The sequence below is a fragment of the Sciurus carolinensis genome, unplaced genomic scaffold (assembly GCF_902686445.1).
Source record: "Sciurus carolinensis unplaced genomic scaffold, mSciCar1.2, whole genome shotgun sequence".
In the NCBI taxonomy this organism is placed as follows: domain Eukaryota; kingdom Metazoa; phylum Chordata; class Mammalia; order Rodentia; family Sciuridae; genus Sciurus; species Sciurus carolinensis.
The window spans coordinates 37917-48372 of NW_025920227.1; the positions used below are offsets into that span (position 1 = coordinate 37917).

Here is a 10456-nt window from a genome sequence, read left to right on the forward strand (position 1 = left end):
TCCTCTCTTCTCATTAACTAGTGTCAGGGTCTACCCATCTTGTAGCTTGTAATTGTATTTAAGTGCTTTTGTTAATACGCATTGCATAACTCTCCTTTTTTTAAATACATATTTTAGTTGTAGATGAACACTGTTTTATTCAGCTTTTTCACCACTGTGACTAAAAGACCTGACCTGAACAAATGTAGAGGATGAGGGATCAAGTTTTAAGAGGTCTTAGTCCATAGAATGCTGACTTCATTCCTTGGGGCTCAGGGTGACGTTGAATATCATGATGAGAGAGTGTGGCAGAGGGAAGCAGCTCAAATCATGATCAGGAAGCAGAGAGATACTCCACTCTCCATATATAAACTATATACCCCATATCTATGCCCCCAATGAACCAGTTCCTTCAGCCGCACTGCACCTGCCTTTAATTACCATCAGTTAATATCATTAGGGATTTATTCACTTTTTAGGCCAAAGCTATAATCCAGTCATTTTCCTCCAAACCTTCTTGCATTGTCTCACATGTGAGCTTTTGGGGGACACCACATCTAAGCCATAATAGACAATATCTTTATATTGTTTATTTTCATGTGGTGCTGAGGATTGATCCCAGTTCCTCACACATGCTAGGTGAGCACTCTGTCACTGAGCCACAATGGCAGCCCCCAGACCTCTCATTTTTGGAGTTGTTTTGTGAAATAGCATGTGTCCTTATTCACAGACCTTTCTTAGCAAAATCCAATCAAGGTGTTGAACATGGCTTCACAGCATTAAATTAAACATCCTTTCCTGCCCCTTACCTCTCATTCTGTTATATTTGATAATTAAATTTTTCTGGGTCAGGCAACATAAGGTGAGGTGGCACTTTTGACTTCTCCAGGGCTCTGGAGTTGGGGGCAGAGATGTCAGCCTGAAGGAGGAAACCACTCAGTTGGACTGATTTCACGTGTTCCGTATGACCCAGTCTAGCCTTGTGTCTGTTTTCCAGTTCCTTTTTTGTGTGTTGCTTACCATGATTCTTTTCTGTGTGGTTTTCAGGTGAAATTGGCATGAACTTAACAGCAGCAGATAGTGTTATTTTTGTTGACAGTGATTTTAATCTTCAAAATGGCTTACAAGCAGTGTGATGGGCTGACAGATCTGACTCCATGAGAATGTTCTAGGCCAGACTCTAAGGGAAATGACTGAACAGACTCCATTTTGCTCTGAGACTCCATGTTATGATAAAAAATAAGTTTCTCCCATGGGAACACCCTGTCTCTGTACCCATGATCAATTACTTAGCGTGACATGTTTAATAATATACAACTCCTATGTTTAATAATGACAACTCCTATGTAGTAAAAATTGCTCTCCTTTAACCTCTATTGCTCTTAACCAATGTACCATGTAAATGGTAATTGTGTGGATGTTAACAACCATTCTTTAGTTTGTACCTAGGTAAGGGTCAATTTAACCCATTTCCCTTTCTGTCAATGATCTCATGATGTTAGTTTGTAGCAACCATTCTTTAGTTTGTACCTAGGTGAGGGTCAGTTTGACCCACTTCCACCTCTGTCAATGATCTCATGATGTTAGTTTGTATCATAGCAACAGACACTCATGATTAATGTGATTTTTGGTATAAGAACCCCTTCAACCCTGTGGTCAACACTGTTCTCCCAATAGCCATTTTTTGGGGGCATTGTGTGAGACAGTCAGCTGGCCAGCTTAATAAAGACTCTCAAATTTGGACTTTTCAGTGGTGATCGATCTGTTATTAAGTTGTGCCCCATAACAGCAGCTGCCAGAGCTCACCGAATTGGCCAGAACAAGTGAGTGAGTTAGACATCTTCATTTTCCTGCTCTGTTGGCTTGTAGTTCTGGATTGGAGAGGAAGGTGAAGAATGTATTCCTGACAATAGTGTCGTACTGGGAGTTGAGAACCACTGGGTTTTAACCCCATTTTTGGCACTGACTTGCAGAGTCATGTTCAGTGGATCGCATGATCAATTCAGTCTCACTTTGTTAAAAAGAACAGTTAAATTGCAAAATGATTAGAAGAAACGTTTAGGATTTAGTTAGAACCTAACTCAGTTTAAAAATGGAGTTAAAACTGGTATGGTGGCATACAGCTGTAATCATAGCAACTTGGGAGCCTGAGGCCGGAGGATCACAAGTTCAAGGCCAGCCTTGGCAACTTACCAAAACCTTGTCTCAAAATAAAATATTTTGTGGCTGGGGTTGTGGCCCAGTTATAGACCACTTGCCTAAAATGTGTGAGGCACTGGTTTGAATTCTTAGCACCGCATATAAATAAATGAATAAAGTAAAGGTCCAACAACATCTATGAAAAAATTTAAATAAATTAAAAAAACATTTTTTTAAAAAAAGGCTAGGGATATAACTCATTGGTAAAGTTCCCTTGGATTTATTTCCCAGTACCATGAAAAGGAAAAAAATGGGGTTAAGAGGTTGTGGAACTACCCTTTGACCTCAGGATAACATGCCTGCCAGGGGTTGTCCTTGGCTACAGATGAAGTTCCAATTGTGGTCACTTCATCATCCTTTCCCTGACTCTTTTGGGAAAGGTTCAGAGAGAAGTTGAGGCCAGATCTCTCTAACAAATGCTCAGGTCCAAATGAGCAATGTTCTTTGAATTGTTCCCTGAATATGGTCTTGGGTTCTGCTTCCTTTTTGATGTATTTTTCTGGCATGCTTTCCCCCACAGCTTTGCAGACTCATAGCACACTTCTCTCACTTGACTTACATACAGTGCTGTGAAAGTTATTTGACTGATTGGCCAAGACACTGTGGAAGAAACAGTTTATAGGAAAGCAGCCTCTAAACTACAGCTCACCAACATGATCATACAAGGAGGCCATTATACTCTTACAGCCCAGAAACCTGTAACTGATGCTGACCTCCAGGTAAAATATGTTGTTCTTTTCTTTAAAGTCCCATGATTTATAATCAGTACTCCCTGTGAATGTGAATGCAAATAAAAAGTACCAACATTAACCACCCTTTGTCTCCAGTTACACATTAGTTTGTTAGCCTAATTTATACCCACTCAGTAACTACTACATGCAAGGTGCCAAAGAAGCTAAATGAGTGTGGCACTTAAAGGCAGAGAAAATAAAATAAAGAGAATGAGCTTTAAACCATCAAACTTGGATTCAGATTTATACCTTATCACTTACTGGATGTATGACTTTGAGCAGGTAAAAATATCATGGATATAATCTCTTTGGGGTTTCTAAAAATAAGTATAACACTAGTTATCTCAGAGAGAATTTGTCTGTTTGTTTGGGTTTTGCTTGTTATTTTGTTGTTGTTGTTGGTGGTGGTGGTTTTTAAAGAAGAACTTGACTTAATCAGTAATGATTAATTCTATACCTCCTCTTTAATCCCAGACCCTATGTGCAGTGACTTACAGTACTCATTCCATACCCAGAGGAGGATGAACAAGACTGGGAATTAAAAATTATACCATAGGATATATGGATGAAAGAAATAGAGGTAATTTTCTTGAGGAAACAGAAGTTAGATAGGAGTCAAACACTGACTTGGAAGATTCTAGAGAGAGCTCTCTTTTGGAAAAAGGCTTAGAGTTATTCCATAGCAGCAGCTTTTGAGTTAAAATTAGAACCCATATTATAATATATCCCAGGTCCTTTTGAGGGATTAGATACAGAGAGATCAACCCCTAGGATTATGGAATGATTCAGGCATGAAGTGAGTAATAATAGCTGACAAGGGCGGTAGCTATGGGAAGGTCTACTGTAGGAAACATTGCAGAGAAGAAATGACAGGAGTTGACTGTTGTTTTGAGGCAGGAGTAAGAGAGATAGCAATTCAAAGATGACTTCAAGGCTTTAAGCCTGAATGATGAGAATAGAAATTAGGAAGATAGGCAGTCAAGTGTTAGGAAGATGAAAATATTGTAGGCTGTAGTCAACAGGGTTTGTAGTAAAAATCAATATAAATTATTGTTAGAGGGAGACTCAAAAAAGGAAGGGATTTCATTTAGAAAAGTTTGCAAGAAAAATCAGACTTTAAAAGACCAGCTATCAAACAAAAACTTCAAGAGGTATGCAAAAGGGGAAAAATTACACAGTATTATAAGCAGAATTATCAAGTTTACAATTAACCCAAGCGTGGGTTAAAAAATAGCAGTTTTCTCTCACACACACCTGTATCTTTGCACATCAGCATTGCAGACAGGGATCAGTGCTATTTTTTAGGGAGTTATTGACTTGTAGGAAATGTTCACAATTTTTTGGGTACTAGAACCTAAAAGAAGAACCCTAGGTTTTGTGTGTTTGCTTGGCTTTTGTTTACCTTAGGGAATAACTGTGGAGTCTGACTTTTTCTATATTTTTAGTCTTCTGCATACTCATCTGTCATGGTGGCAGGGCAGCTGTGCATTTTGTTTTCACACTATTGAAGAGGAAATTACAAATGTAAGGTGAAAGCTTGAGAGAGAGATAGGTATTTACTGTAGATGTCTAAATACATTTCTTCACAGAACCTTGAGAGATGAGTTCATTGTGGGCTGCAGTGAAGGTGCACATATTGGGAGTTAGAGGAGATGAGGTCTCAGATGCTCAAACTCTTCCCCAGTGGAGGGAGCTCCAGGCATTCAATTAGGGGTTTCCCTGTGATGTGGTCTACCAGCACATCATTGTGAAACACACAGGCACAACTCCCTGCTGTGGGCCAATATAGACTACAGGCTGTTGGAGAGAACCTTGGTGGGACTTCCTGCCCAGGCCAGGGGCAAAAAATCTCATTCTGGTTCTGTGTGATTTCTTTCCTCCCCATCCAGATTTTGAGTTATTTATGGTTGCCAAGGACAAGGGTAATAACTCATGCCTTGTCTCAAAAGAAATCAAGGCATTTTTTTAAGTTATTAAAAGAATCTAATAGTAAAAGACATGGTTCTGGTTTGATAAATCTAAACAGTGTAGAGTTGTGAAGTCCTGAAAAAAGAAAGCAGGTTCCTTATCCTGCAAGGAGAGACAACAGAAAGAGAGGGACAGATGTAGATGTAGTGAGTATTTATTGAATTCTTACTGTGTGCTAAGCATTGTCTGAGGTGTACTTTTTCCAGCTGTTTCATGAAGAATAACAGAAGAAAGAGGTAGATACTGTCTTTATCCCCATTTTAAGAAATTTTTCAAACATCATTCAGATTCATGACTCTGATCCAAGCACTCTGTAACTTCCAACTACGTGCTCTTAATTACTATAATATACTGTTTTTCATTTTTTAAAAAAGGTAATTCCTTAAAAACACATTGCGAGTGCTTAATAACAAGGGAAGCCAGGAGACTTAAATCCAAGGGAATGGAAGGGAGGATCCCAGTGTGAACTGAGCTTCATCATAAATACTTGGGTTTCTTCTGTTTTGGTTACTGAATGCCAAAGCCATTTGCCTTGATTAATATATATGTATTTATATATTTTATGTTTATATATATATACATATATAAATATATATGTATATATATATAAATATATGTAATCTATATAGATATTTATGTATATGTCTGTGTATGTGCATACACACACACACACACACACACACACACATACATACCTACAAAGGCTAAATATAAATATAGCCAGGTGTGTTCTTGTTTAGTTTTTATCTCAGGTGTTTTCAAGCTATAGGATACCTTTAAGTTTCCAAGTTACAAAATAGACAGTCTAGAGATAGCTAACTAAAAGTTAAAGGGCAAAATGCAAATGAGGACCCATCATGTGGATCCCAGTTGTTTCAGAATTCTTAAGAGATAGTGCTTAGGGAGGTGTAAAGTTGGAAGTAGCAAGTGAAAGCCAGGTAATACTATCTAAGCTTGCTGGATGGCTCCTGTAGACTTAGGAAATAGGCAGAGTATCCCCTAGGGAGGAGTGAAAGGAAAGGGCAGGATAGGGAGTGCACAGAAGTAACCAGGGAGATTGAAATTAAGAAAGGGCCTTTGGGCCTTGGTGATCAGGATTGTTATGGTCTTTCCAAGGTGGGTTCCATAAAGTACATGTGGTAGGAAAGCAACTCAGCAAAGGAAATGAGTCAGTCAGCTTATTGTGAGGTGAGGTACTGAGTGGCACCTTCTCTTTCTGAGAAGTTTGACAGTGGTAGAGGTAGGAAGGTAGCTAACAGGGTCTCTGATTTCTCTCAGGACTGCTGGAAGTACCTGTAAAAAATGCTGGTGAGAGGTGCTATACAAGATGCAGGAAATCATTTTATTCTTACCCTCCCCCCCAAAAAACAAAGAAAGAAATTGAAGGATAATAATTTTTTTGTTTTTGTTGCTGTTATAGATAATTATCAAAATCAATAGCTCTGGTCATCATTTATCACCTTTCTGCTTATTCCTCATCTAACCCCACAATAGCGTGGTTGAAGTCATCTGCCATGGGAGAGAAGAAAGTCCACAAGGGAAGGAATGTGCTTGGTGTCACTTAGACACTCAGAAGATCACCATATCCTGATCTTTGTTTTCATGAGAACTAACTGGATTTTTTGTTTTCTCCATTCAAGTACAGTGAAATATTCAAATTTGCCTTGGATAAACTGCTATCTTCTGAGGGGAGTACCATGGATGAGATAGGCCTGGAGTTCATCCTGGGAGAGACAAAAAATGGCCAGTGTGTCTCTGATGCGTTGCCTGCAGCCGCAGGAGGGATCAGAGAGCAGGAGGAAGGAAGCAAGTTGGGGGTTCGGGTGAGCAAATGGCACAGTCACCTCAAGGTAGGGCATGAGTGATATGCATCCCCATATGAAGTCTTGTATCCTATTTCCTGGGACCTCTTTTTCCTACCCAATCCTATTGTCATCTTGAGCACACTCTTTAGGTTTCTTGATACAAGAAATTGAAAATATATCTGGCTGTTCCCTTGTGGCTGAACTTTGAATCTAAGTCATGATATTAATGTTTATGGTCCTGTCATCAAGGGTTAAATTTGTAGCTTTTCTCTCTTGATGCAGACATCTTATCTGGTGTTTATTGGAGAAGCATGCTGTCTTTATGATGATACTCTGCATAGTGATTCCTCTTCTCAATAGATTTTTTTAAAATTGTAACTAATATTTGTGGACATTTATTGTGGGTTCATCAACAGCACCACCAACTATGTCATGTGCTTTATATCATTTTCCATTTAACCTTCATAAGACCATGAGGTGTAGGAGATCATTTTGTCTTCCTTTTTCTTTTTTCTCCAAGTTTGGTTAAAATATTTATCTTTTTTAAAAAGTATTTTTTGTAGTTGTAGATAGACAGCTTGCCCTTATTTTTCTTATTTACTTTCTTAATGCAGTGCTAAGAATCAAACACAATGCCTCACACATGCTAGGCAAATGCTCCGCTACTACTGAGCTACAGCCCTAGCACAAATATTTATCTTTTCATTCTTTTATATTCTGAAATTTTGGAATTTTGTATTTGAAGGGATTTTTGGGTTTTGTTTTTGTTTTTTCTTCTCACATAGTAACTTTGTATCATGCTCCCTAATATCACATGATAAGTTTTAAAATGACGGTTTTCCTGTATCAGCAGCAATAGGGAGTCAATATGGGATGGAATGAGAGGGTTCTTATTGAGCTTCTTAATTAAAGTGTTCCTTCTATTTGAGCACAGTGGTGCATGTCTGTAATCCCAGTGGCTCAGAAGACAGAAGCAGGAGGATCCTGAGTTCAAAGCCAGCCTCAGAAAAAGCGAAGTGCTAAGTAACTCAGTGAGACCCTGTCTCTAAGTAAAATACAAAATAGGACTGGGGATCTGACTCAGAGGTTGAGTGCTCCTGAGTTCACACAAAAATCTGTTCTTGAATCCCATTTGTCAAATAAGCAGTTCACAGGAGCATAATAATTGTTGTCAGTTCATAAAATATCTTAGTGGCAGGAACAATATGAAAATTCTTCAATCCTGAGTCCTTATGGAATAGCCTTTCCTCTCACTTCATAGGCTGCTCTTAGCCAGTATAACATGGAGGGCAAGGTAGAAGTGTACATTTCAACCTCACTCTGCTACAGACAAGAAAATGCCCTGCTGATAATGCTGATTCACTGCCAAGTTGCACAATTCAGAAAGGAATCAATTGAGTTATCCTGGATGCAATCTTTAACCAATCCCCCTCCCTTATCATACATATGTAATCATCACTTTTATGAGAAGATAATCCATTCTGGAAAGGCAGTCACTTTCTAAATAAATTGCTGTTCCTTATCAGCTGAATCCAACAGGCTATTTTTCTCAATTCAGTGATTTTTTTCTGACAACAGTGCACGCCAGTCATTTGTTCTTTTCCTTTCATGATTTGATTTTATTATTAATGTACTCATTATGTTTTTTGGTTCTGTCCATTATTTGAGAGCCTCAGTGCATATTTACAAGTGCAGTAAAGAGAGAGGCTTAGCCATTTTGCCATACAGGATAATAGGCAGTCAAGACAAAACAATCCTTCTCACTTCTACCTCTGACTAAAGCTATTGGGGCTGTTGGGTTGACTGACCAAACTGACTAGTTAATACAACATGATCTGGTCACATAAACACATAATATAATCAAACAATTGGTTTGCTTTACTTTACCTCTACCTAGTTCAAATTCAACACTAAATTGTTCTTTTTAAAAATTATTACAATATTATCCAGATAGCATGTATTTATCCCTTTAACATATTCAATTCAGGATTATTTTGTGCTGGACTGCTTAACGTGCAACTATGTCACAGAAGTAGAATTTGCCTCTGTTCTCGTGCTGCTCCTTCTCGGCCAGACCCTAGTGTGTGGCTCCAACACTCTGCCCCTTGGTCATCAACACTTGGCCTTTTAAGAGTGTAACCGAAGCAGCATGGCCAGCATTAGCATCTGTAGGTTCTACCCTCGATGCTCTTGAGAATGGCTGTGCTATGTGTGAGAGAGAGCAATGTGATGACTCAGGAGGCTTTGGAGGATGTCATGATGAACTTGGGGAAACCACACTGGATGCCATGATCATGGATGGCACTACCATAGATATAGGAGCAGTAGGAGACCTTAGGTGAATATAAAATACTATTGATGTGGCACAGAAAGTACTAGAACATACTGCACACACACTTCTGGCAGGGGAGTCAGCCACCAACTTTGCTGAAAGTATGGGGTTTATCAATGAGGATTTATCTACCAGTGCTTCTCGAGCTCCTCATTCAGATTGGCTTGCTCAAAATTGCCAGCCAGATAATTGGAGAAATGTTATACCAGATCCTTCAAAATACTGTGGACCCTATAAACCACCTGGTACCTTAAAGCAAGATGATCCTACCTATAATACAGGAGATGATCATGGTCTTGATAATATTGGCATGGTTGTAATCCATAAGACAGGATGTACTGCTGCTGGTATATCTACAAATGGTATAACATTTAAAATACCTGGTCGTATAGGAGACTCACCAATACCTGGAGCTGGGGCTATGCTTATGATACTGCAGGGGCAGCTGCAGCCCTGGAAATGGTGAATTATTGATGCATTTTCTGCCAAGCTACCAAGAATATATGAGTAGAGGAGAAGATCCAACCATAGCTTGCCAAAAAGTGATTTCAAGAATTCAGAAGTATTTTCCAAAATTCTCTGGGGATGTTATATGTGCCAGTGTAACTGGAAGTTACCGTGCTGCTTGCAATAAACTTTCAACATTTATTCAGTTTAGTTTCATGGTTTATAATTCTCTAAAAATCAACCACGTGAGGAAAAAGTTGACTGCATCTACTCCATCTTTTTTGTCACTATCCATACTTGAAGAAGGAAGAAACAAAAGCAAAAGGTATGATCATTGTGTAGTGGTCCTCATGTATTTTAAGATTATTTTATAAAATAAGCACAAAAATAAATTTATTCTGAAATGGCAAAGAATAAAAGTATGCATTTGAGTGATTTTTCACAAGGTTGTATAGCCATCACCACTGTACAATTCCAGAACATTTTCATCACCCTAAAGGACATCCATATCCATTAACACTCATTTGCCTTTCCTCTTTTCCTTCCAGCCCCTAGCAACCACTAATCTTCTTTTCTTTCATTGACACATAATATTTGTGCATACTTGTGTTCGTTAGCTTTTTGTCATTATAAAAAATACTTGAGGTAATTAACTTACAAAGAGAAAAGATTTATTTTGACTCAAAATTTTGGAGGTTCTGATTCATAATTTGTCGGCTCTGCTGCTTTGGGCCTATGACAAGGCAGAGTGTAACGAAGGAAGCTCATGGCAGAGCAAAGCTCCTTACTTCAGGACTAGGTCATAAAAAAGAGAAAGAAGAAAGGAATCCCCAATACCCTGAACACCTCCTACTATGTCTCATTTCTTAATGTTTCCACCACCCAGCACCTCAATAGTACCAATATGGGAACCAAGCCTTTAACACACAGGGACATTCCTGATCCAAACTAAATCTTTATTTATGAATTACTTGTGATGTTTTGACTCAAGTATA

General features: G+C 38.6%; 1 pseudogene; it reads left to right on the plus strand.

The window, feature by feature from the left end:
* Positions 1-2831: 2831 nt before the first annotated feature.
* On the plus strand, positions 2832-9762 carry LOC124975222 (N(4)-(beta-N-acetylglucosaminyl)-L-asparaginase-like; annotated as a pseudogene).
* The last annotated feature ends 694 nt before the right edge of the window (positions 9763-10456 follow it).